This window comes from Calypte anna, chromosome 3 (genome assembly GCF_003957555.1).
Source record: "Calypte anna isolate BGI_N300 chromosome 3, bCalAnn1_v1.p, whole genome shotgun sequence".
Lineage (NCBI taxonomy): Eukaryota > Metazoa > Chordata > Aves > Apodiformes > Trochilidae > Calypte > Calypte anna.
Genome location: NC_044246.1, coordinates 60595973 through 60623916, shown reverse-complemented (window position 1 = coordinate 60623916; position 27944 = coordinate 60595973). Strand labels below are relative to the sequence as shown.

At 40.6% G+C, this 27944-nt stretch overlaps 1 protein-coding gene across 7 annotated transcripts in view; it reads right to left on the bottom strand.

The window, feature by feature from the left end:
- Positions 1-21109, bottom strand: part of EPB41L2 (erythrocyte membrane protein band 4.1 like 2) — a 107862-nt gene extending 86753 nt beyond the window's left edge. For 5 of the 7 annotated variants that reach the window (XM_030446941.1, XM_030446945.1, XM_030446944.1 and 2 more), the window contains exons 1-2: positions 21055-21109; positions 17118-17191 (exon numbers count right to left, since the gene is read on the bottom strand). The gene's annotated coding sequence lies outside the window, so the exon portion shown is untranslated. Of the gene's footprint in view, positions 1-17117; positions 17192-18381; positions 18387-20234; positions 20666-21054 lie in introns of those variants that run through there. The other 2 variants (XM_030446943.1, XM_030446942.1) reach the window with 2 other exon arrangements.
- Positions 21110-27944: the final 6835 nt, after the last annotated feature.

Here is a 27944-nt window from a genome sequence, read left to right as displayed (position 1 = left end):
AATTTAAAATGCTCTTTCATTCAACTTTTCACTGCAGTGCACATCAAGTGTGTCCACTCCTAACCAAGATAAACTAAGAAACTGAAGAAGAAGAAGGATGCTAGATACCATCTAGTATGGCTAGAAACACTAATTATGGTTCCAGTTTAAGATAAATTTCCCCAGTTAATGTCTAAAATTAACAATTACTGTTTAAGGATAAGCCACCTAAATAAACAGCTAAGACAAACAAGAACTGTACCTTTGGTATAAGGTATGAACTGTCAATGTGTGCTTGCAGCCCAGAAAGCCACCCAGGTCCTGGGCTGCATCAAAAGCAGCACAGGCAGCCAACTGTGGGAGGTGATTCTCCCCCTCTGCTCTGCTCTTGTGAGACCTCACCTGGAGTATTGTGTCCAGTTCTGGAGTCCCCAACATAAGGACGCAGAGCTCCTGGAACATGTCCAGAGGAGAGCCACTAATTTATCAGAAGGCTGGAACATCTCTCCTATGTGAAGACAGGCTAAATAAATTGGGGTTGTTCAGCCTGGAGAAGAGGAGGCTCTGAGGTGACCTTATAGCACCTTCCAATATCTGAAGGGAGCCTACAAGAAAGCTGGGGAAGGGCTTTTTACATGGGTGTGTAGTGAGAGGACAAGTGGAAATGGTTTCAGACTTCAAGAGAGAAGATTTAGGTTAGACATTAAGAAGAAATTCTTCCCTGTGAGGATGGTGAGACACTGGAACAGGTTGCCCAAGGAAGTTGTAGCTGCCTCCTCCCTGGAAGAGTTCCAGAACAGGTTGGATAGGGCCTTGAGCAACCTGGTCTAGTGGGCCATGTCCCTACCCATGCAGGGAGGTTGGAGCTACATCATCTTTGTTGTCCCTTCCAACCAAACCATTCTATGATTCTGTGATCTCTGTTTTCACAAGACGTGGAAAAAGTTGAAGTAGCAATCTCTTTTGTGGTAAAGGAAAGGGGGTATTTACAGGGAGAGCGTGACAGAAGGCTGTCAAAGGAATTATAAAACATAATCAAAACTTCCTGTTTAGTTTTCTGCTATAAAGAGACAATCTGCAACTGAAGAGTAACTTTTTCCTGATAATTGATACCAGCTTAATGGATGAACTACATGATATGGTTAAGGCAAATAGTGATTTTTTTTTTTTTTGTCTTGTCTATGACTACAACCTTTTGTGAAATATCAAGTCCTCAGAAATTAAATCCAGGATCCTTGACTCAAGGGAGACATCTAAATGTAAAAAAAAACCAAACCAAACCAACAAAAAAACCCACAACACCCAAAAAAACCCCAAACCTGTGGCACTTCGCTTTCAGAATAAACTTTTTGAATCTCTGTACAGCAAAATCTATTCCTATGAACACTGAGAAAGCCTCAAACACAAGTGATTAGGAAATCTTCCTGTATCTTAATGACTAAGTCATGTTCAACACCTTGATACTATTAAGATAAAAAACACTTTGTGGTAGATAAAACTGAAAATATGGAAGACTACAGTTATTTCATTAGTCTTTTAATTGGCAGCATTTCAGGGCTCCTTTGAAGAAAAACAAATACACTGTTGTGTTTATCCAATCCCTCCAAGTAATGGAGAGGGGTGTCTATATGCACAGCAATCAAAGCTTTTACTCTTGGTAGATTTAGCTTTTCTTGATGCAAACTTAAAAAGCCATATTTGAGATGAAACCGTAGACTAACAGATATTTGGAAAAACTGAGTTAAGCACCAACAACTTGTTACTGTCAGACAACTCACACAACCAAATATATCAATAAGGACTGTATCTGCCAAAAAATACACCACAAGACACAGCTTATATGAAGTTACAAAGAACAGCAATAGATAAGCTTCCATTTTATGTTAAGGTTCTATTCAAAACCCACATACCTTCTTAGAATTTGAGAAAACTGATTGGCTCTAAAGATCTCTTAAAAAACACAGAACAAAATTAAAACAAGACCAGAAGATGTATTTATGTTCTCTGTAAAAGCAGTTTACAATCAAACAAGTTAGTAAAAATATTCCCTACTGAATTACCTTCAGTCCCTCAAAGAATTATTTTTAGTATTAATGAAATATACTAGATTTTAGGATGCAAGCTTTACACACTTTAAAACAAGTTTTAAATACAATAAAATCTGAAGACATAAGTTGGAAAAACATGATTTCATGCCTTGATGTCCACTATGTTCATTCCACAATGATAAAACGTATTTGTAGATGGAATGTTCCCATAAAATTTCATAACTGTATTCTATTCAAACGATCCAGAAGAACAAGTTTACATAAAACACTCAAACTGTGTTAAAATAACACTTCAGATACTTTATTAAGCTTTATTAAACATCTTAAACATTTGAAGTTTCTTTAAAAAAAGCATGCATAAAAAAGGTACTACACTCTTCCTGAAAACAAAGGGATACTGGACATCTGGTCTTTCCCTCAGAATCTTTCCCACATAAGACCATTTAACTCTTTGTTTACTTCTCTTCACAATCCAGAAGGTTTTTGCCAACGTTCTTGTGCAAACGGGGAAGCCACTGTAATGTCAAAGGGCTTGGTTATCACTATGGATTTGATTACTGCCTTAAGATACTATGCTTGACCCCAGAGGAACTTTACAAAAATCTTAGCCTTAGACTTAAAAATTGGAAGTAACGATCAACTTTGCATTTGCTAAGTAAGAAAAGACCGCGTACACAATTTCTGGAATGCCTGCGTGGGCAGTGCCATTTGTAATTCTGTTTGTGCACTCAAACAATGGTTGACAGAAGATCTTTCAGATACAATTAGACTGCAGACCATTGGTTCCATCACAACAAGCCTGGCGTGTCCTCAAATTTAGGTAATATTCACAGGATATTTAACTAAGGGGCAGAGATTACCACCACCACAGCTGCCTCCTTGCCTTTTCCAGCTATTCCTTCCCTCTTTCCCTTGTGTCAGTGCACTAGGGAACAAAAAGACGACCAAATAGGACCCAAAGCCATAGAATAGAATCGTAGAATCGAATGGGTTGGAAGGGACCTCAGAGATCATCAAGTCCAACCCTTGATCCACTACTGCTGTGGTTACCAGACCATGGCACTGAGTGCCACACCCAGTCTCTTTTTAAATAACTCCAGGGATGGAGAATCCACTACTTCCCTGGGCAGCCCATTCCAACGACTGATCACCCTCTCCGTAAACAAATTCTAATATCCAACCTAAACCTCCCCCGGCACAGCTTAAGACCATGCCCTCTTGTTTCGTTAAGAGTTGCCTGGGAAAAGAGACCAACCCCAACTTGGCTACAACCTCCTTTCAGGGAGTTGTAGAGAGTGATGAGGTCTCCTTTGAGCCTCCTCTTTTCCCGCTGAACAATGGAGCTTGCTTTCCCACTGCAGGCACTGGGATTTACTATGAAAACTGTCTGGGACACAGACTGCTGCTAGTGTTGCCTGCAATACTGGCAGGCTGTTAGAAGTTACAAAGAGAGTATGTGCCAAAATATGTACTCTTGCTTGCCAAACATATAATTCTGATGCATATTTCCTGATAGGAAAAGGATTTCATAAATATGAGACAATTTCCTTTTTCCTTTGCTTAGAAACTATCTTCTTTCCCATGTGCTTAAGGTCAGAGAAAAAAACTGCAGAGTATCCACTTTTAAAAGAAGCCAGTTAATTATCTGCCTGGAATACTCAGGTTCATTTGATCAATCATATTCCATATTTTCTTAACACCTTGGATGACAATCACCAGAACAAGATCTGGAGTTTTGCACTTTATTCTGTCTCCCATTACTCGTGAAACACTTCAAAACATGCTGAAGCATGGTATTTATTTGGCAAATATGGCCCTAGCTGCCTGGCCTACTCTACTGTGTGGTCTACTAGTAGTCTCTCTACTGGTCTGAAACAGATAAGGAGTTATCTGTGAGGGCCTATGGGTTTTGCAATTGAGGTGTGGCATCTCTTGATTAAAATCTTCATGAGAGGGGAAGTTTGCTACAGACTTTCCATGCCACAGATTTAAATTAATAACAGGATACTTACAGGATGATTAATAGGTTGTGATGCTTAAAAAGGCAACAGAAAGATAGTAGGAAGAAAAGCAAAACATATAGGTCAGAGAATCAAATAGCAGACAGTATTGCAGTGCCAAGGTACTTCTTGTTTTCTGCATTACTACAGAATGGTGATTATCAAATTAATTATTTTGGTACAATGCTATATGAATGATACTAGTAAAATACTAAGCAAACCAAAACTAGGATTTGAAGAGTCCCAATTAAAGAAAAACTAAGAGCAGATAAATTCAGAAGATCTTGAAGAACAAATGTGAAGGATCTATTATTAACCATGTCAAAACACTGCATCAAAAATTATCTGAACACATTTAAGCAAATTCTTACTTTCTTAAGGCTTCCAAAGAAGAATCAGTTTTCATCTAGATCTAACAGAAGAGTTGTTCATGCACTGAAAGATGCCCAGCAAATTACTTAAGTGTTACTAAGACAATGATCCTGACTGTATTGTCTCTAACATCCTTCTGCTAGTTAACATCTTTTCCTATTTGCAAAAAAGGAAATAAGACCTTTTAGTCATGACAAGCTGTCAGATTTCAGTTGCTAAAGATATATTCAGCTGAATGAAATTAAAAGCTTAGAGGATTCAGCAAAACAGCTAACGATTTCTGGAACAAAAGTCAACAACACGCAGTGAATTTGTGCAGGAGCAAGATTTGCTTGGAAGTAAAAGGTAGTCTACAAATACTCCATTTAACCAGGAGTATTAGTCATTCTTGAAGCAAAAAGCAGGCAAAAGGTTTCACATGGAAAGGCAGTGCTAAAGTAAATAAGTATTCTCAACTGAAATTGGAAACAATGCCTTCTGGTTCCCAGTTCTAGGATTTCCAGAACTACCTTAAGTCTAACAACTGTGTGTCACATAGAGCTTTAGCCCCATCTGACAGCTCTAAGACAGAGCTGCACAAGGACATAACAATCAATGTGAAACAAAAAAGAAGTATCTTTCCTTCACTTTAGAAGTTAAATCATGTAACTTTTTAACCATTATTTTCTAAATCACAACTAGGCATGTTTTTCCTGTATATATATATTATATATATATATATATATGCACATATATAAACAGGTATGCATTCTTTTTTCCTAATCCTCTCCTACCCTATTAATTACTATCTGAAATATCCAATACAGGCCTGGAAGCTGGTCTTTAGAACCAATATGAACTATGGTCTTAAGAGTGCCAAGGTAATCACTGGCAAAATGTACACAGACTGTACACAACAGAGTGCTACAAGACAAACCAGTAGCCTCCCCACCCCCCATACCTATCAGATGCCCAGTAGAGTGTTTCCCACCATTCCATCCCTGCTGCACATTATGGTTTGCGGGTTTGTCCAGTTTTTGGTGCCCCAGTCCAACAGAGTTTAGGACATACTGGAGCAAGTCCAAAGATGGTTAAAGGCTTGCAGCATCTGCTGTATGAGGAAGCAATGAGAAAGATGGGATTGTTTAGCCTGGGAAAGAGAAGACCTGGGGTCAGGAGGATCATATCACAGTGCACAAATAACTGATGAGGTTAGCAAAGAAAACCTAGCCAGGCTCACCACAGTGGTACCTAGTGAAAAGATAGAGGCAATGGTGACAAATCAAAATACAGGAAATTCTACTTAAATATGGAGAAAAAATGCTCTCTTTTTTTAATTCTGAGGGTCACCAAACAATGGAACCAGTTGCCCAAATAAGTTGTGGAGTCTCCATTCTCAGAAGTATTCAAAACTGACCAGATAGGGTCAGGCTTGCATTGAGTGGGAGATAGGATTGGACTGGGCAATCTCCACAGATCCCTTCCAACTTCAACAATTCCCTAACTCCTGGCAGAAATAACATGACTAATCGTATTCACCAAGGGAAGTAGGAAAAAAGAGTAAAGATAAGAATGCTTTCTTGTTTTGCTATGACACATGCCAAGTACTTAAAAAAAAAACAAACCTAGAATGCCTACCTCAAACCAGCTAACAATGTAATCAAACTGAGACCAAGAAACACAAGCCATTATCAGATGTGTTAGGAATATGAGGACAAAGACTACCTCAAAGTCCAATAAGAATGATGTTTGAATCACTAGTTTTGGGCCTGGTTACCTACAGAGGTAAGACTCATGCAACCACAATCTAGTGATCATCTGTTTGTTATTATTCTCTAGTACTGCTTAAGTTCAATGGTCATTTATGACAAAATTTAAGACAAGAGGTCTTGATAATACTTCATTTCTACAGGACTAACAAAGTTAGTTACACTGGAAAGTCATCCAAATTAGCAGAGTCTCTACTATGAACCCATAAGTAACTTATTTAGCTTACTAGCTTTACAGCCATCACTTACCCACTAGGAAAAGCTTACCTAATGATGCTTGGATGGTTGTGTATCAAGTATATTTAGAGAATAATGGAAGAAAACAAAGGAAAGAGGTATTGACAGCACAAGAACATTTATTGACAGGAAGAAAGCTGATGTTTTGTTACAAAGAACAAGACAAAGTGAGAGAAAAACATGCTTCGTAAGTTCTCCCACTGGAACTTAAGTTTTAAATATTTGAAGTCCTGATGCCTTCAGATATACTTGAAATTAATTCTGAGGAGGATTACAACAAGGTCAATGTATTTGTCACCACTAGCTAAGAGAGGCTAGTGCTTCAGTATTCCCACATTACTACTTCCAGCTATTACTGAATATTGCAGAACTGAGCATCAGAGCAGGAAAGGAGGAAAAAAGAGAAAGAACATGAGTGAAGCAACATTTCAAACACATGAAACACTGATTGTTACCTAAAAATTCTACTGCTCATTTCCTGCTTTTGGCACATTACTACTACATTCATTAGTAAGTTCTTGGAAAAAGTTAGAAATCAATTTAGCAACATAAGCCAGTTTCAGCTGACAGTACACAGACAGGATCACTAAATCCTATTTATTCAGCTTGCGGGACTCTCATAACAAGTTTTTCATTCAGGGTTTCTTCCCTCTGCTCACTATCCACCGCCTTGCAGACTAATTTGTGCCTTCGCCCCAAAGAAATCTGCACTCAGATACGTGTGGACAGCTAGCTGGCCATAAAAGCAAGAAGGCAGGGCTGCTGTATTTGAATGGATAATGCATAGATGATAACGTAGATTTTTAATTTTAAAAAATGTTTTTAATTTATTTTTTGACTCCTGTATTATCAGTCTGATAACTTCGGTTAAACATTCATGATGGCTTTGCAAGTATTCAAATTAAGTTCACACTGGTTATCAGTGTACCTTGACTGTTGAAGCTGAAAAATCTGAAAAAGTAAAATTTTATATAGTCATCCTGCAATTTTGGCAGCAGTAGTTCCTCCAGCTATAAATAACTCATGTCATCCTTCCTATATCCCCCTTCACAAGAGCGCAGAATTTCTTTCAGTTTACCTTATTGGGTGCATTGAACTCTTAAACTAACAGCAGAGAGCACAGCCACTATGTATGGAAACAGAACTGACGTGTCTGAATCAAAAGGTTACCTTTACTCAGAGCTTGGCAGTCCACCTATTTCTGGTCTGAACACTGACAATTTCAAAGCTTCATAGACGGCTTAGACATAGATGGTTCACATATAGACAATAAACAAAGCACTTCAGTCTCACCCTGAAAGTGACCGTATCAGCTTCTCTGTGACCTCTGTTAGGGGTATCTCTCATAAAATACATTAGAGAAGTTAATTTGCAGCCTGTGTGGAGCTTAAGCTGCTTAATTAAGTTTCTTGACATGGAAAAAGAAAAAAGTATAAATCAAGATACAATTCTCTTGACGTTGAGGAAGAGAAAAAAAGGGAAGGGTCTTTGACATTTTACTACAAGAACTCAGCAGATCCAATTTAGAACTCTCATAATGGCAACTCAACCTTTTACAAAAGGTCAGGAGATACCTTATATTTAATAACACTCTAGTCTCCTAATGCTTATGCAAGCAATGTAATATATAAAATTGTCTTATAAGACCACAAAAAAAAAAATCAGAAATATCTTAATGCATCCAGCTTTGCATTTTGGGGTAAAGAAAGAACAAAAAAAAAAAAAAAAACAAAAAAAACCAAAACCACCAACAACAACAAAAAAAGACAAAAGCAATTTTCACTATAATAAATACCTCCTAAAAAGTATTTTTTGCATGACTATCAGCTGCTGTATTTCAACACTCACTCTTGTGCAAACTGCTGGTAGTGATCTGAGAAAGTTCTTATAGATAGTCACAGTTTAAAAATTGTATTACTGTAGCAAATAACAGTCTATCATAAGCAAGAGATGCAAGTTCTGCTAATACTTCTGTATTTCTTATACATTCCTTATATTTAAGTCAACACAACTCAGTGAGGATGCTTTAGAAATATTTAGCTTTATAGCCTGACAAATATTTGAACTACAATTCCCTTCACAAGAGGAAATTAAACCATCCAACAGGAAACAAAGCAGCATCTTACTGCACATACATTGATATGCTGACTCAAATGTCTTGTGAGCACAAAACCACAATAATACCAAGTCATTGCATCAGACTGAGTCTCTGCACTTCTCACTTTCTGATTCATGCTATTCAAGAACTACCTGCTAGTCAAACCTTTGAACACCACCATTTGCACTATGGTGCAACACAAACAGCCAGAGCTCACTAGCTCTAAGAAAAAGACCAGCAGCATTTATCTGAGAGGGAGAAGTACACCTGAACCTAACAGAGTACAAAAAGCTACAGAACAAAAACATGTGACTTAGGAAAAACCAAGAAACAAATGAGCAAAACACAAACACACAAAAAACAAACAAACAAAAAAAAACAACCCACAACTTTACATATCTCCTTTTCTCTTGCTTCTAACCCCAAAAGTTATGTCCTCTTTAGCACAGCAGTCACAAAGGGAAAGCTGGTGGAAGTCAAAGCCCAGCAGATTGTACCTATGCCCTCCATAGGAATTAGTAACTTCTCTCATGGTGACTTCTCCCTGTAGCGGGAGGAGCCCTTCTTGCTCCTAGGGCTGCTCCTGAGGCCTCGGGGTTTAGCCCATTCCTGGATGATGTCCTAGGGCTGTTCCTGAGGCCTCGGGATCTACCCCTTCTTGCCTGCTCCTGGGGCTCCTCGAGCTATGGGCTTCTCCATCCTCACTGAAGAGTGAGAGCCCTCTCCGTGGGTGTCAGCTGCTCTCTTATTGGCCCCCTGCTCCTGCACATGCTCAGGAGGGAGGCCAGACACAGGTGAACCCACACCCACTCATCAATAACTCAGGGCACCTGGTCCTGTCTCACTACATTTCCCCCTTCTTTTTTTTTTTTTTTTTTTACACAGACATTTACATAGACATTTACATTTACATCTTTAAACATTAAACCTTTAAACATTAAACATACATCTTTAAATATTTACATCTTTAAGGAGAATTAAACATCACCTTTAAACATTTCTTTAAGGGGAATTAAACATCACACAATTTACATATATTTTTAGGGAGAATTCTCAACCCTTACACATATTTTGGGGAGAATTCTCAACCTTCTTTCTTTCAACCTTCTTTCTTTAAGGGGAATTAAGCATACCCATATATTCGCTCAATGTCAGCCCCTTTCTGGCAAAGTCTCTGCAAGTTGTCTGAGCACTCTCCACAAAGTCTCTGCAAATTGTCCCAGGCACTTGCCCTCTGTTCGAGGGTTTCTTTCCTCATGGGCCTCGGGATTTAACCCTTCCTCATGGGATTTCCCTCTGCTCAAGGGCTTAGCCTAGGCATATTTCACAAAGTCTCTGCAAGTTGCACCAGGCACTTTTCACAGAGTCTCTGCAAGTTGTTCTTCTAGTTATTATTCTCCCTCCTGTATCTGCTCCTCTGGCTTGGTTTCCCTCTGTTCCGGGGTTTCTTTCCTCACGGGCCTCGGGATTTAACCCTTCCTCATGGGATTTTCCCCTCTGCTCTGGGGTTTCCTGTCCAGAGAGCTTGTTGATCATACCTTACAGAGAGAACGTTCTTGCAGTTTCTGTGCCAGCTAGGTTTTCTGCACGCTGCCCGCATTCTCCACCAGATGTAGCGGGAGGAGCCCTTCTTGCCCCTAGGGCTGCTCCTGAGGCCTCGGGGTTTAGCCCATTCCTGGATGATGTCCTAGGGCTGTTCCTGAGGCCCCGGGATCTACCCCTTCTTGCCTGCTCCTGGGGCTCCTCGAGCTATGGGCTTCTCCATCCTCACTGAAGAGTGAGAGCCCTCTCCGTGGGTGTCAGCTGCTCTCTTATTGGCCCCCTGCTCCTGCACATGCTCAGGAGGGAGGCCAGACACAGGTGAACCCACACCCACTCATCAATAACTCAGGGCACCTGGTCCTGTCTCACTACATCTCCCTTTGCAGCAGAAAGCTAAGAATTGATCTTTCTGCTTGGTGTCTCAAAACTTATACGCTAAAATTTGCAAGTGTGCTTTAAAGTATAACAGCAAAACAACAAAAGCACACAAGTGATTAAAAAAATTAACTACAACCTAGTCCATGGATCAAATTGGAAAACTCATTAAAATACACATGCTCCCATGGCTGAAAAGCACTCCAACAATTGCTGGAAAAACTCTTGCAGAATATTTTAGCCCTTCAGGGTATTGGCATCAAAGATGGTTTTGTCTTGTGAATGAATGCATATGCCTGAAAAGTAAGTGTAGCCTACGGCAGTATTTTTACACCGAGACAGGTTAGTCAGTGAGGAAGTCCCTCATGCAAACGAAGATGCAACTCAATGCTAACAAGGCATCTCCCTTAGCCTAGTAGGGTGAAAGGGGCATCAATAGTTTCCAAAACAAAAGATTAGATGCATTGCATGACTGCATTAGTTTAGCTATTCAGCTTAGTTTGATTTTGCAAGAGAAGAGTCTTAATATTGCAATCCTGTTCATAAGGCCTATATTAGATTTTATTTGCAGCAATAGTTATGTTGCCCATCTTCAATAAATAATTCTGAGGTGGCTTCTCCAGTTTCAGCTAAAGACCTAAATGCAATCATCTTCATATAAAGCAACAAGAAGCCTTTCATAAGTATTGCAGCACTTAGAAATCCCAGCTGTGGACCTGGGTAACCTTTTGCTGCTTACCCTACAGAAAGTTTTGCACACCTTTCCAACAAAAAACCCACTCTCAACTCACTACAAATGTTTCTTTAGCAATGATTAGCAGAGCAAAAGCTGTCTTCAATTCTTCACTTGTACAAAACTTTGCAAACAAACAGAAGTGTTTACTTTAGAGTTAGCTAATTCAAAGGGAGAACAAAAACAACAAAACAAAGGGAGAACAAAAACAGAAGAAAATGCAGTGGGGACAAGGTTATAAAGGGCTTGGAGCCCAAAGGATGAAGGGGACAGAAAGACTGAGAGCCACGTCTCTAGAGGAAAACCGGAAATGGAAAAGAGAAATCAAATCATAGGCATAACAGTGTATCTGCTGCTGTAAATGAAAGCCCAACATTTACTTGCTTAAAGCAGCCTCCATACAGACTACAGATACTCAGCCTTCTCACTTTCAGAGATACTTTTAAGTATATTCTTGATTCAAACGTCCCATGATAAGAGCAGTAGTTCTAAAGTACTGTTCTTGAATGATCCATGGACACCAAGACACCTACTTGGTGAGCTCAAATTTCATACTGAAGCAAAATAATACAATCCAGTTAGTGGCTGTTAAAATGTCTGTACATACAAGATACACGTGATCAAAGGTACTAAGTCACACTTTACTCTCCAGGCTCACCAAACCAGACAAAGAAATAATGAATCATAGTCAGAAATGTCTCAAGTGTTTCCAGCTACAATTCACTCCTACACAGTGGTACATTTTCCCTCCATACCATCATAGGTCACATACCACTTCAGTCTAATAATGCTCTGCAAAATAGGTCTAAAGAAAGCAAATTTCTGCAATTTTACTTAATGCTACTGAAAAGTAGAAGCAATTATAATTTTCAGCTTGCAAAAAAACATTGGAAAAACATGGTTTGTCATATATATATATATGTATATATATATATAAATAAAAATTAACTGCTAACACCCTAACAATAGCAAACAACCAGAAAAACAGTACAGGTGGAATTCCCATTATAGCACAATCTTGCTGTTCTAATAAGAATATTTAATAGTCATTAAGTTTTGTTTTGACCAACATAAAAAATGCTATTATTTTCTCTTTCATTTTATAAAGGAAATACACACTGCAAAACCTTCCAACTCAGTTTCATCTCTATACAGAAACAAACATTGTTCTGTCATGTGAGAAAGTAACTCAAGCCTCTACAATACCAAGAAACTTCAATAAGAGAACTTCCATACAATTAGTTCAAGAATGTAAACAGGCACTTGAATAACAGAATAATACTATTTCCTGAGCACATCTGGGGAAAAAATGTATTGCACAAAACCAGACATTTAACATTTCTAACACAAATAGACTAATTCAAGTCATATTTGCCATGAACCACCACTGCAGTGCATAAGCAGATAGGAGCCCTCTACCTCAAATCAGGACGAGGTACTTTCAAAAGTCAAAGGCTCATCTGAGAGCAGACCAATGCCATCACAAAGTGCTCCCACACATTTCCCTCCATACACACACACACAGACACACACCAGTCAGAGATTTATTTAGAGGTGAGCAACTGGCTTCAACATACACATTGGTGGGAGGCAGAACCTGAAGCAAGTCAGCAGAAGCCACCTGTCTCCAAGATAAATGAAAAAACCTCATAACCATTTAACAAAACAAAGACCAAAACAAACAAAACTCACTTTGTTTCCCCAAAAGAAATTATATTTAAATCATTTTATGCTAAAAAAAAGCAGGTTGGGGAAGCACAAACAAGATTTGACAAGGTGCAGAAAGTTACCACAAGTAACTTAAATACCACCTAATACAGAGTAATCCAGAAGAGCTGATTAAACACGATATTCTTCTAGAATAAGCTTTAAGTGCTTGCTGCACTACTAAGAATCAACTCAGCTAATTACATACTAAAAATCATCTAACTTGACTAAAAAGACAACTTTTTCCACTAAAAAAATTACCTTCAAGAGGGAAAACTGCAGAATTTTAATAGAGAACAGCATCCAACAGGAAATAGAAGGCAAAGCAAGGGAAAGGAAACTCAAAGAAAACACAATGAACTCCTAATTAAAATAAGACCTAAGCAACCAAAAAAAAAAAAAAAGAAAAAAAGAAATCCCATGAAAAAGTCAATATATCTTATAATACTGTCTTTCACTAGCTCCTGATGCATAAAACCTAAAGCATTTTCCATATTACAAGAACTAGGACAATTTCATATACAACGTAATATAAATTCTAAGACACAAAATCCAAGTACTGCAATCCTGCTTGTGTATTTATCATTGCTTAAAATACAGCAATACCAGCTCTGTAATGGTAGATCACAGAATCATGGAATCATCATGGTTGGAAGGGACCTTTAAGACCATCAAGTGCAACTGTCAGTCCTAGACCACCTTAACCACTAATTAATTTCACAAAACACAACATCTACCCAATTTTTAAATATCTCCAGGGATGGAGACTCCACCAGCTCCCTGGGCAACCTGTTCCAATGTTTCATCACTCTTTCAGTGAAGGAATTTTTCGTAATATCTAATCTGAGCCTCCCCTGGAGCAACTTGAACCCATTACCTCCTGTCCTATCACAAGTCACTGGGGAGAACAGCCCAACACCTGCCTCACTGCAGCCTCCCTTCAGGTAGCTGTAGAGGGCCATATGGTCTCCCCTCAACCTCCTCTACTCCAGGCTGAACAGCCCCAGCTCCTTCAGCTCCTTCAGCCCCTCCTAGTAAGACCAGTTCTCCAGACCCCTAATCAGTCATGATTATATTCTGCAATTATCCCATGGTACTTAAACAGCACACTTACTTTCTGAAATGACAGAATGGAACTAACCACAACTGTGACAAAAAATGTTGTAACACAGTAGAGGTTTCACATTTTGTACTGGAAATAAGAGGTAAAGACTGAGAATATGGATTTCAGTCTTTAGAAATGTGTTTAGAAAAATAAACCTGCAAGCACAGAGATCTTATTAAACAACTGCTTTCCATAAGACATCCTCAAGCACACAAAGAATAGAGGAAGCACACAGTGAAAGTGAGCCCAAACACCAAAACCACTTAATTAACACGATGTAGTTACAGGTCCAGAACAGGTTGAATACTGAAATCACTTGTCACTGCAGTTTGTCAGGAAGGAATAGTAGAACTGATACACAGGCATCTCAGGCTTGATCCAAGCAGACACCTCTAACCATTATGTGGTTAATATCTTGTCAAAGACCACTATAGTACAAAAGTGTTGACTGGAAAATGAACAAAGCATCCTTAGGACTAACATGGATTTAAGTATGAAGTTTATGCTATGATACTCTTTGTGTTTTAGTCTTGGGTTCCACCCTGGCTCTTCTTTTCCTCCAGGATTTGCTTCAGATTCATGGTCCAATAGTGCAATATCCTACCATGTGAAGTACACAAAAAGCCATTTAAGAAAAAGGATCCAGTCCTCTAAGAGAAGATCACTTATATACAGGCTTAGTATTTTGCCACGTTTCTTTAACTGATGGATGATGGAACAGCAGTTAAATGTTTAAATACAGCATTTAAGTGTAAGTTCAAAAGGAGGAAGCCAAACAGGATAAAATAGCTTCTTTCAACTGAGGAAACAGCAAAGAGCACATTAAGACATGGTTTCTACAAAGTAGAAAACTCTGCATTTGGAAGTCATACAAAAACTTTCAGACCCAAAACTGAAATGTTCCAACTCTAAGGAGTTCTCAGGACATACTCAGTATATTGTAAAATATCTTATTAATGTCTGTGTTTTTCTAAGTAACTGGAAGCAATAAAAATATTTCAACAAATGTTAAACACAAGTGTACATTTTTAACATTTTAATTTTTGTTTGACTTTCAGAAGTAGGATACATGCTGAGTCAATCATAATTTAAAGGTCTCCCTATTACCAGTTCAAAAGCTTGAAATAAGAATATGTATTTTAAAGCCCATACACAGGATAACTGCGTATTCCAAATTAGAAAAAGCTGTTCTAATTTTCCATTGTGGTAAGAGATCACATCATGCATTTTAAATACATAGTGAAGAATGTTATTAAAAATACAAAAACTATGTTCTTAAAATGTTGTAGTCAAATTCTTATCCAGGCCACTAAAAAGAATACCACAGTTACAGTCTATACTTCCCAAGCCACAGTAATGGAATAGCAGTAATTTACAGTAAAATCTGGTGTTACATTTAGCTGTACAACACTACTAATTACAGAGTCATTTCAACAATAAATATTTGGTTAGACTCTGCTTTGTCATCAGTGCAAGCAATTTAAGATGAAACTGATCTTTCAGAGTCTACACTTCTTTTTTAAAGTCTATTTTTATTTTCTGGTAACTGAACATCTACAGATTTCACCAGAACTACTGCTTTGCAAACAGAAAACCACACAGACGATCGTTAGAAGCAAAAGGGAAGAGTCAAACCTAGAGCACCAGGGCAATCCATAGGTCCCTTTAAATTGTCCTTAGCTAACCCTAGTTTACTATTCAATGCCACGGTTTTCTAACAATGGCCTTATGGAGCATGGAGGCTGCATATCACTTAGTAACAACAAAATAAGTTAACAGGCCATATAAGAACCTTCAAAAAGAATCTAGGGAGGAGGAACTGAGACACAGATGAGTCTGAGCACGATGGTATTCCTATTATCAAGTCAAACACTGTTAACCTCATAGACACTTGTAAAGAAGCCTCCAGTTTTAAAGAAAGGATCCTCCTGCAATGCTCCTTGTCTCTGAAGAGTCAAGCTACTATTAACAACTACACTACACTAGATGAATGGCAGTAGTATTTGATGTTCATTAGAAAAAGAAAGAAAACACCAAAACCAAAAACACAACAAAGCAAACACTACCAACCAACAAAGCACTACTACCTCCTTCTGAGAATATTCAGTCCACCAATCCATTTTCAAACAAGAGTCCAACTTAAGAGAAGTCAGGCCTTGAAAGCATGTCAGACTTAAGTCCAATTACAGAACTTCAAGTTCTCATCAAAGGAAATTGTAATGTGGAGAGAAAAGGGTAGGCATCTGAAATGCTCCCTTATGAAGATTCCTAAACATTCCCTATAATTCATCACTCCCTATAAGTCACCCACTCAGTCTGTTACTCTCCCAGCTTCAGCTTTCCTCCAAAACTAGGACAAAACCCAGTGTACAGGAGTATAGAAGGCAGGAAGGCGAAGAGAATTATTTGAGAAAAGTAACAGGATTTGAGGTTCTTTTTTTGTTTTTTTTTGCTGGGGTTTGAAGTTTTACATATCAAGGCCATAGATTTCTTGAAATTGTTTCTACTTTCAAGGTAGCATGTCAGATGTGAGGAACTACATAAAGAATATAAAATGGAGAAACTAAGCCATGTGCTTTAAACTGAAATTCAACAGTGCTATTCAGCATTTTTGTCAGCAATGTCTATACAGCTTGCTGGGCAGGTAGCAGCCCTCACAGAGCTGCTGTAATGCAGTGTTTGCATAGTGTCACTAAAACACCAGACAGTACTGCAGTGGAAACAAACCTTTTTTTCTGCCCAAGTCTGTTAAAATAAACAAGCACATATTCTTGCTGAGCTGTTCCACTTGCACTATATCCAAGTCTATAATCTTATACCATACACAGAACATACTTTTCTCATTTCACTAGCCAAACAGAATGGCTATTTTTGGATCACCCAATAGTAATTAATCAATATTGTGTTGATTTGGCCTTTACTTAGTCTGCAGATCTTTACAAAGCACTCAAAGTTGAGGCGAAGTCAATGGAGGAAGTAAGTCACTAGTAAAATTACCTTCACAGATTTTATATCACAAGGTTATAAATTAAGAACTTAATTTGCTAAAAGTCAAAATATTCACTATATTGTTAATGTGTTACTTTCTGTATGTTACAAGACTGGCAAACAATGTAGATTGATCACATCAACAACAAAAATGTGATCATAAAGAAAAATAAATCACAAGTTACCTCTAACTCCAGTACAAGTCTTGAAGGTTAGTAGAATGCTATCAACTATGACAACTGGATAATATCTTCTTTACCTATAAGACAGTTAAATTTGCAGTCAAATTACACACAAAAATATCTGTGCAAGTGAATTAGAAAACCAGGTAAGTGAAACTGAACTGTGCTTAAGTGAAAAATATCTTTTTAAAATGTGAACACTTCCAATAAGAAGGGAAAAATACACAATCATTTAATTTACACCTTAATTTTACATCTTTAAAAAGAAAAGAACCAGAACTTTAGCAGCAGTTTATTTTGAAGTCTAACACTCCTAAAGTCAAGAGGAGTCTTTTCTTTCAATTCAGAAGGCCAGAAATAACCTCTTACAATGTAGCTTGACCTCTTGTATAACCCAGGCTATAACACAGTCACACACTCCCACATCCCCTTTTCTTGCTGCCATCCCCTGTCTTGTGTCCAGCCATTGTGTATTAAGTGAACAATCTTCCAACACTGCTTTCTTGGGTTAATTTTGCCTGCAATTAGGAGGAAACCCCACCTGCCGTGTTCTTACTCCCCCCTGGCTTAAGATCAGTTCCAGAATGGAAGCACCACTTGAACTGGTCTTTCCCAGGAAAGAATTTGATTGTGCTTTAAAAATATATAATGGAAATACACTATACAGCAATTTTTACCCTACAGAAATTTACACATGGTGAACTATGATGTAGAAAACTTCTACTTTTTCAATAATTAGAGAAATGCTGCAGAATACAGACATAATTTAAAACAAACCACGAGGGCTCTTTAAATCCTGCCACTGGATCCTTTGATTGCTGCTCTTATCTGTTCTCATCCACAATACAGGTATATATATCACCATTTTACTTTCTTCCCTCCCTTTTTAATCCTTAAATAGACCAATCTTTTGTACTGAAACATGCTTCCCAGTTCTTGCAACTTTAAATTCTTTCAGGTTATTACCATCAACTTTCTGAAGTTTAATGTCAAAAGTGAACACATAATTCAAAAAAGAATCCCATGAGCACCAGCTAGAGATTTTATTATCTTGTCATATATTTTATGTTTATATACCTAGTCTGACTATTTTAATGACTTTAAAAGAACTTATGTTCTAATTATTATTAATTGCAACTCATGATACCTCCTTGTCTGTATTTCACAGAACACACTCCCACTCTCCACATATGACCCACATTCCTCAGTCTTAATGTATGACTCAGGATTTGGTTACATGAAAAATTCCCATTTTGCCTATATCCACACTCACTAAATAATTCAGACCATAAGTAATCCAATTATTCTTCAGGTTACCCTCACTAAATGAGCTATTCAGTGCACAGTTATGTCACTGCAATCCCATTAACATACATCAACAGGTAACATTTGTTTCATGGAGCTGCCTTTAGTTGGTCCTACTAAGTAGTAATAACCAATTTTGAAATTTCATAAGAATTACCAGCAATTGCTGGAGACTTATCAAGTTAGAAGTGAAACAAAAAGTACATTTCCAAAGGAATGAAGCCTGGAGGTCTATTCCACATGGCCCTGACTTTTATTAAGAAGGCTGAACTCTCCCTATTCTGCACTTTCAACACATGTGCACACAGAGTATGTGCATTTTTTAAAGTCTTTTCTAGACCATCCTAAATGACATTGTTACAATGCAAGCTCATCTGGCAGGGGTACGAGTTGTTGATATGAACTTTGGAGATCCATAACCCCGGAAACATGGAACAGAAGGTCATATTCCAAGCCCAAACTGAATCAAAATCAACAGAATACTGCAATTTAAGTAAGTGAATGCAGCTCAACTTCCCACCATAGAGCTAAACACAAGATAGAAAAGAGCATGGCAAGCAGAAACTGAAACTTGTTGGAAGGGAGGAGAGCAGCAGCCAAAGCACAAAGCTTCAGCTCAATACCCTTTCATGGCCATTCCCATCTAACCCAGGATGCCACTAAACTGGTTCTAAATTGGGTCTGTTCTGTTACTGCTTGGTTCTGTAGCTTAGGGACTGAATTTATATGCTATTTTAAACTTAGAAATGTTGCACCAAAGGATACGTGTTGATTTTTTACATAGTTCCTATTAAAGAAGTACTTTGTCACTTCAGACTCTCCAGGTCTGGAAATAAGCAAGTTTATGAGAATTTGCTGAAGGCTAAGTTTTTCACAACTATGTGCTTGTTGCATTTCAGTAGCAGATCCATTTCACCTATGCTAGGAGACAGGAAAATGAGGCAGTAAAGCTAAGCAAATAGCTATATGTCAATGAAAAAGCTATAAATTACATGTTTTTAATTAAAAAAAAAGGTCTCAAACAGCTTTACAAGAAGAAAAAAAAAATCTAACTGAACTGTCTGCTAGTTGTTACTGGTATCAAAGCACTTTACCTTTAGTTTACTCCCTAGCTGGCTATTACTTGTTCCCTGGTAGTGATTTATTTCAAAAGCTGTTTCAGGAAATCATAACTATTAAGATGACAAACCCTCAAATCAACTCCTTTTATGTCAATCAACGATCACTCATAACCTCCTTTAAGTCCATTTTAGCCATACACATGCATGAACAATACTATTAACATCAAAAGGGATTAACTTCAACTCAGTAGAATCTTCACCTGAGGAAAAATGCTAAAAGTGTTACCACGGTGTTAACAGCTCTTTTGAGAGTATTCAGACTTCACAGTACTGTAATCAAAGCCTTAAAAAGAACAATAATAGGAAAAGAGCTTTGGACTTAAATTTATAAATAACATCTCGATTTTTTTAAAGACCCCGGTGCACAATGTTGACGCAGAGGGCAGGTCATCACATCTTGAAAGGTAGACTGCTTCTAAAAAGAGCAAATAAAGCACATACAATGGGACTCTAACATGACTATTATTCTAATCCTGAAGAGAAAGGAAATTAGGAATACCCAGTCTTCCTCAGTTTTAAGCCCTAATTACTGATAAACAACTTCTGTACAGGGTCGTATTTAGCTCATTTTTCTGCAGCTGCTCACCTAGAGCTGAAAAGAAACAGCCCAAGATGCAAACAGATGAAGTTATCAGAATGAGGAGTGGTGCTCCGGGAGGAAACAAATAAAAACCTCTTCGCGCAGTACTCACACGACGGGTGCGATAGGAATAACCAAAACAAGCCAGGACAGATCTTTTTGGGGAAAATACCCCTCTTTTTCTTCACTCAGCGTCAGAACAGACGCAGGAGACCCGAACGCGCTGCAGACGGCTGGGCGGACGTCGGTCCAGCCCCGGTCCGGACGCCCTGAGGCGCCGTCCCCTGACGGGGCGGTGACGACCACAGGGCCGGAGGCTGCGGGCACTGCCCGCGGCGGCAGCCCTGCGAGGGAGATTTGAAAGCGAGCGGCGAGCAGGAGCTCCGCACGGCTCCCCTCGCTAGAACCAGCGCCCGAACCTCCGGCGAAGGAGGGAAGGGAGGAATCATCCCCCTCGGAGACCCCCGCCTGCCCGAAGATAAGCGAAAGCCTGCGCGAAGGGGCTGTGACGGGGAGCGAACGTCCCCCGCCGCTGCCGCCGCTCCGGACACGCTTCCTCGGGGCCGCTGCCGCCCCCTGCTGTCCCCGCTCCTCCCACGGCGGGTCCCGGTTCTGACAGCCCCCGACCCACCTCCCTCCCCCCCGCCCCCGCCCGGCAGAGCGCTGGGGCTGAGAGGCAGTAGCTCTGCGCCTAGGACAAGCGCACAGCCCGGCCCTGCCCGCGGCCCCCGCATCCCGCGGCGGACGAAGCAGGGGAAAACGTCGACGGATGCGGGGCAACGCGGCCCCTCGGCTCACAGCCGCCCCTCCCGCAAGGCTGCGGCTGCCCGGCGCCCTCTTCCCCGCCTCCCGACGCTCACCATCGCCGCCGGAGAGGCCTCGCCCGACCCGGGCTCCCCCCCGCCGCCCCCCGGGACCCGCTCCCCAGCGGTACCTGACGCCCAAACGGTCGCCGCCGCTCGCGCTCACATACGAAATTGAAGTTCCCCAACCACAGCCGTCAGCCCAGCCCGGGAGAAAACCCCGCTGGCCCCGCCCCCCGACCAATCCGCGCCCCCCGGCCACGCCCCCCGACCAATCCGCGCCCAGGCATCCCCCAAGCCCCGCCCCCGTCTCCGCCCAAGCGCGGCTGCCCCGGCGCCGGCCCGCCGGCTGCCCGCTCCGCCCCCGCCGCCCGGCCACGCCCCGCCGCCATTGGCTGGGGCCGCCGTCAATCGTTACAGCGGTAGCTTCGCCCCGCCCCCCCGCGCTGGGCCACCTCCAACTGCCGCTGCCCGTCATGGGTGCGGGGGTTCCGCGGGAGCGGCAGCCAAGTGGCCGCGGGGGCTTCGGCGACCGGAGGGATGGGTGCCCGGCAGCGCGGCTGGCGAGCCAGGACCCTGGCTCCTTGTCGGCTCTCCGGGCACGGCGTCGTCCTTGCGGGCGGTGGGATGCGGCGGTGCCCGCAGCGGCTGTCGCAGCGGTGTCTCCACGCAGACTCGTGAAACGCCGATGTTACGTGAAATGCGCTCTCGGCGGGGGCGAAGGAAGGCGGCGGCGGCGGCTGAAGGGAGGCGGTGACCCCTGATAGCCCAGCACTCCTCAGCCCCCTCGTAGATGCAGCCTCCGGCCGGGCTCTCGGACACAAACACCCCGAACCGAGCCCAGCGCGGGGCTCCGAGGTGGCCGGGCCGGGGCACCCCTCCTGTATGGGTCAGCCGAGGGACGGGTCTGGTTCAGCTTGGAGAAGAGATGGGGGGCGCGGATAAGAGCAGCCCCCAGCACCCCTGGGGAGGTGCAGCCGGGCTCTGCACCGGCCGGAGGCTGAGGGACGAGGGGTGTGAGCTGAAATGAGAGGTTCAGGCTCAGGAGGAGCTTTTCGGTGCTGAGGCAAGGCGGGCTGGAGGGTGAGTGCCTCCGAGGGGGTTTCACACCCGAGTGGACACAGCACGAAGGAACCTGGACTGACCACGCTGCTTGCCCTGCTGTGAGCAGGAGGTTGGACCGGAGACCTCCTTACAGCCTGAATTTTCTAGTCTGCAGTTTTGATAGGGGTTGTCCTCTGCTTTGGTGAAGATCTTTCAGATGCCTTTATGGATGCTGACTGCTGGAAGGCCTGGATATGAAAATCCTGATGGAGTGCAAGGGCAGCTGCTGTGCTGGGCAAGCTGCAGGCACCACGGTGCCTGTGGGTACTCTGCCCTTGGCACCTTCCCCACCTGAGGGCAACTCTTACTCTAGCCCTTTGGGCTCTCTTTTAAACCATCTACTAGCTCTTTCTCACATTCTCTTCCTAACTTTTCTTCTGGCATCTGAAAGGCGTGTCAAATCTTGGATCAGGAGGTGATGCTCTGGCCTGCAATTTTTGCGTATGTGTGCAAGAAGGAAAGAAAAAGTTGGCAGAGAAACAGTGCTAACAGGTGTAAAAAACCAAAAACCAACAAATCAAATGTCTGGCTAAGAAAGCAAGGCCTCTTTTAGCTTTGATCTTCTTCTTAATAAGAAAATTATTTACATTACATGCAGTTATGCTGAATTTGCAAAATCCAGCTCACAATATATGTTGCTCATGCAACTTCAATTTATCCCTTTTATGCATTATAACCTACAGTTAGCTACAGATTTCTCCCCTCACATGTACATCAAGTCATGCCTTTTTTTATGGTACAGAATAGAGTTTTCTACTTTGGAGCACAGCTGTGCAGTAAAATAAGCTATTTTCTGTGTAATCCCTGTGTCATCTCTAGGAAAATTAGAATGGGGGTGGTGGTGGTGGGAGAGCAGGATCGTGTCTAAAGCTATTGAGTGTTCTTTACAGAACTCTAAAGAAAGTGTAAGATACTAAGTTTTGAGAAAGTTTCTGTGATGACATGTGCCACATCTCTTGAATCTGATCTTGTGAAGAGACTGAAGGATGTGTTCTCATAATGCCAATCTTAAGATGCTGGGGTGTCATTTAGAGTAGGTTATTACTCAAAATGAAGTCAATAGGCAATAATACACCTTAAATATTCTAGGTATTTCATAATATGTAAGATCTAGAAATGGAGTCCTGTTAGACATGGATGAATACTTTTTCTTTAATCTTGGTCCTTCAGAACTAAAACCAACCCTGCAGCTCATGGGAGTGCAGTTAAAGGAAATTAATATAAGCACACAGAGAAGCAATGAATGGAGAACAAGCAGTATTAGATATCTGTGCTTAATTCAGCATTGTTCTTTCTGCAGCCACTGAACAAGCTTATGCACCAATAATTAAAGACAGAATTACGATGCTTGTGCACAAGCAGTTTTAATTCTTACTAGCTGTATTGCTTGATGTTGTAATCTTCATGTTTTATTCAGTGTAATGTATAATTTAAGTAAAGCTAATGAAGTATTTTCAGTATCTCGTGCTCCACATTAAAAAACATTAAAAGAGCCTTCAAGTCTCCCAAAGAGGAGATGGAGTATCATTTTACTTCTCCAGGAAAACCAGACACTGTGGTTCTTTCTTTGATATAGCAGATGCTACTATTACAATAGCAACAGGGTTAGGATTTTGCCTGTAGATGCTTTTAATACGCAGGGCTGTCTCTAAAGCTTTATGTGTGATCTTCCATGGATCATTCCTCAGGTGCTTCAGCGTCTCAAAGCGTGAAGTAAGAACAGCAGAATATGCCTCAGTTCCTCAAGAAAGTAATACAGCAGCTTTACATCCCTTGCTAAAAACACTAACTACTACTTTTAAAGGCTTAGTTTGCAGACACAATGGGAGACACTTGGTCTCCAAAACTTTCTGAAGCTACCTGAGTTTGCACCATTAAAGCTGCTTTTTCTTATTGCTAGCACTTGTTTGGCTGCCAGTATTCAATACCATTGGCCTTGGCAAGTTTCACTGGCACAGTACTAAAGCCAGCTGTTCCTGCAACCAGCTTGTCTTCAATAAGCTTCCCAATGTTCCTAAACCCCGTGGAAATGCCTGAAGTGACATTCTCCTAGATGACAAAATTAAGAAAGATTTTAAAAGAAAAATCTTTAAAAAATCTTTAAAAGAAAAACCGCCTCAGACTTGTGTCTTTTTACTCCTTTCCTCAGACTTAAGACACCTCTGCTAAGAACCCCAGACAGCAGTGTGCCTCAGGGAGGTTTTTTTAAACTCCTACATCGGTTTTAGGCTGTTTGTTTCTAAAAAAATCTGCTGCCTTATGACAGACTTTCCTTCTGCCCTGATGTACAATTTTGGAAAAGAGAATAGCAGTTTCATTGGTTTAAAAAGCTATGCTTTACCAAAATATAAAACGTTACACCATTTTTGGTGTAGGCTTTTCCTTAACTTTTATTGCAGGACATGCATGACCAAAGGAGTAGATGGATTCATAATCAGAGTAATGAAACATCTGGGGAGCCAAATGAAGTCTAGAGCATTCTGTCTACAGCACGTCAGATGGTGATTTTCATAGTCTGCTAATTTTTAGGAGATGTACTGCTGCTGCACTAGAGAAATGCCAGTAATCTAGTTTTAAATGTTCTCCTCCACCCTCTCTCCACTTTACTGAGTTTATATCTAAATTTTGTGTAGGTGCCACAGTGGTAAGAACAGTTAGCAATCTGTTGTTGCACTTCCTATGCAAAGTTTCTTGGAATTGCTGATCCAACCAAAGCACTCTTTAACACACACACACAAAAAATCCTGCAGCAATACAGCTGAATGTAAGCTCAGCAAATTTTAAACCCCATATTGGAGCTGCCGCAGGTTATATACATCTGTAGGGTAGGCCTCTTGGCTTTACCTAGAGAACACTAATGCAGCTCCCCTCTTATAATGTCCACCCTATAAAGACTCCACATTAGCCTTGTGGCACAGCTGTCAGCAGTGTCTGTTACAAGAGAGAATGAATGAGAGGAAAAATACTCATTTCCAATTGTAAGCTATTTGATGTTAAAAACAAGGCATAAGGAAAAATACTCATGTTGCCTTCTTGTATGCAAAGATATATTCATTATAGAGGTTTTTGAAGAAGAAACAAATGAAAAAATTCCAACAAATGGCTCAAGTAAACACAATAAAACTACATAATCTATTATCACAACAATAATCTGAATACTCTTGCTCTAAATACTCTTCTCTAAATATTAATTCTTAGTTAGTTTAAGTTCAGTTATTCAGCAGCACCGTTGTGGTTTTATAATTCATAAAATCCTGAGCAGATTCAAAACTGCTCCTGAAAGAGTGTGTCTTTTAAGTTGTCTTTTAGATGGGAATAAGCTTCTAGAAGGCTGCTTTAGAAAGGAAATTCTTTTTCTTTCCAGAGGTCTGTCTGCTGGCATGTCTGCATCTAGCAAGGTTCCAAGGTATTGAAAAAGCATGTGAAAATATATTCCACAATTAATAGAAAACATGCTACAGCATTAAAACGTGCACTAGGAAACAAAGTGTACTGTACATAAAATTTTAATGTGATAAACCTGCATTTTCAATCAAGACAACTTCAATCAGTCATCACATGGGATTTCATGTGCCCAGTAATTCGATTTGTACACAGCCTCTCAGGGTTAAACAATTAATATGCATGCATGAAGTCATCTGAAAGGTGCTCTTTGGCATCAGCTGTGGATGCTGCTACTGCATTTGATTGCTGATCAGGGAATGCCCCTTCCAGTTGGCTGCATTGCAATGGGTGATTCTGCTTTGCAGATCTGGCAGGGAAAGAGTGCAGTGGGTTCCCTCTGACCTCGGATTCTGGCACATCAGACACAACCTGAGACAGGAGACAAGCTCTATTGCTGCAGTGTGAAGGCATGAGTTTTCTCACACCCCAGCTGTGATGCTATCAGAGGGGACAAATGCAGCAATGACGGTTCTTATATGCTGATTATAAGCTGATAAATTTAATTGTGGAGTTTTGGAATTACTCAGATTCCAATTTTGCAGACAATACTGGTCTTTCTTGTGAGTGCACCTTCTGAACCGCTCAGATTCTTCCTGGTTACTGCTGAGGATTGTCCTCAAGTTAGGACATGTCGCCTCTGCGGTAGGAGATGTTGGCTGTCAGACAATAACATTAAAGAAAAGAACCTTGCTTTTATCTCTGGAAGAAAAAGGCTAACCTTAGGGGCCTTTGTGTCTTTCATAGAAATAGAAATTGTAGAGCTGGGACTATTAAAGGCAAAACACAAAATAACAAACCATCTGGAAGGTGAGCAGAATGTGATACAAGGTAAACACAGTGAATTTAAACTCTTTATTCAACTGGAGGTAAGGGGCAGGTGGGAGAGAATCTCATAGGAAATATACCATGTTGGTTATTAAATTGATGCTCGTGATATGTGTCTTTTATCTTTACATTCCCGCTTTGTTTGATTCTGTAGTGTTGCTAAATGTCAAAATCAATGCTATAACATAAATTCCCCTGAACAGCTAAAAACAACTCAGAGTTCAAAGTGGCTGCTGATGTGAAAAGCCTGTGTTCTCTGCTTGGCACTGGGAGAGCCTGGGTAGTGAAGCAGATAACAAATACTGGCATGTGTAAGTGGCAAGTGTCGGTGAAGACCTAGATTTTGTTTGTAGAGCAAATATCCACAACAGATGGAAAGATCCAACCTGGCAGGCCAGCCAGGGTTTGCAATCAGTTATGCCATAAGAAATCTAGCTGAAACATTATTGTGTAGTAACAGAGAATGAAAGCCATTAAGAAAGAAAATCATTTAGCTATTTTACAGCTTCACCATACAAACCAATGGAGACTGCAGGGGAAAAAGCAATTTTAAGAAAAACAAAGGATGCTTGTCTTTTGTTACTTAGCAAAAACACAATTGCTGCATCTCTGGGATTTCAATAGTAAAGCTGGTAATTTTCAGCTCATGTCTTTGTTAACATCTCTCTAAAATGATTCCAAATCTAATTTATTTAAGTACTGATGAAAGCTTCTGGACTTTGGTTGGAGAGAGCTTGCCTTCTTCAAGTCAGAAGCTGTGATGGATATATTTGGCACATGCCCACTAGCTACAACATTTAGGTGGAAGGCCATAAAGTGAAAAACATTGGGGATGAGAGAATGAACACTTTGCAAAGAAATCAAACCAGCCGGCTATGTTGTGCAACATAGAAAAAGCTGAAAATAGAAGGGAGGAATGGAGGAAAATGCTGTCTGCCTACAATATTATTGTTATTGTGGAAAGGATTAGTTAAAATGGATGCACGTGCATTTATAATAGTGGTAATAGTAATAGTTCTTTAACTTGTGGAGACACATCCCATAAATTCAAGGAAGTAGCCTACATGTTCTTTGTGCAGGGATGTGCACAGGTGCTGTCGCCTCATCAGGAAATTCCGGTGTGCCTGTACAAGCTCTGATTTCTACTCCTGCTTTAAGAATTGTTGCTGTAAAATGCCTATGGGCAAATGCTGATCATATTGATCTGTTGTCCTCCAGAGGCTACAGATTTTCTTGGTTTGACTTTCATTTTTGCTATTTAGGAGTGAGTGGATTGTGTGAGAGGGTTTTCACTTGGCTGACAAAAACTGTGAATAATTGTCACATTTGGATGACATTTTCATGGGGCTGGTAAATAGTCTTGGAAAAAATGTAGGCTGGGAGGATGTTTTTTATTTGTATTGGAGTTCCACGAGAGTTGTGCTAAATAGGTTATGGTCCCACCCTGGTCCCATTATCCTCTGATAAAATTGATATTTATGTCATCAGCAAAGTATGTCTCATACGTATTCCTAGAATCATTCAGCTAAGAACCTGAGACCAAGGTATGGGCAAATTTACCACTCAGATAAATTCAAAGAAACTGAGGCTGATTATAATTCGGTATAAATCACTTAACACCTCGTTGGAACAGGCTCAACAGGATTCT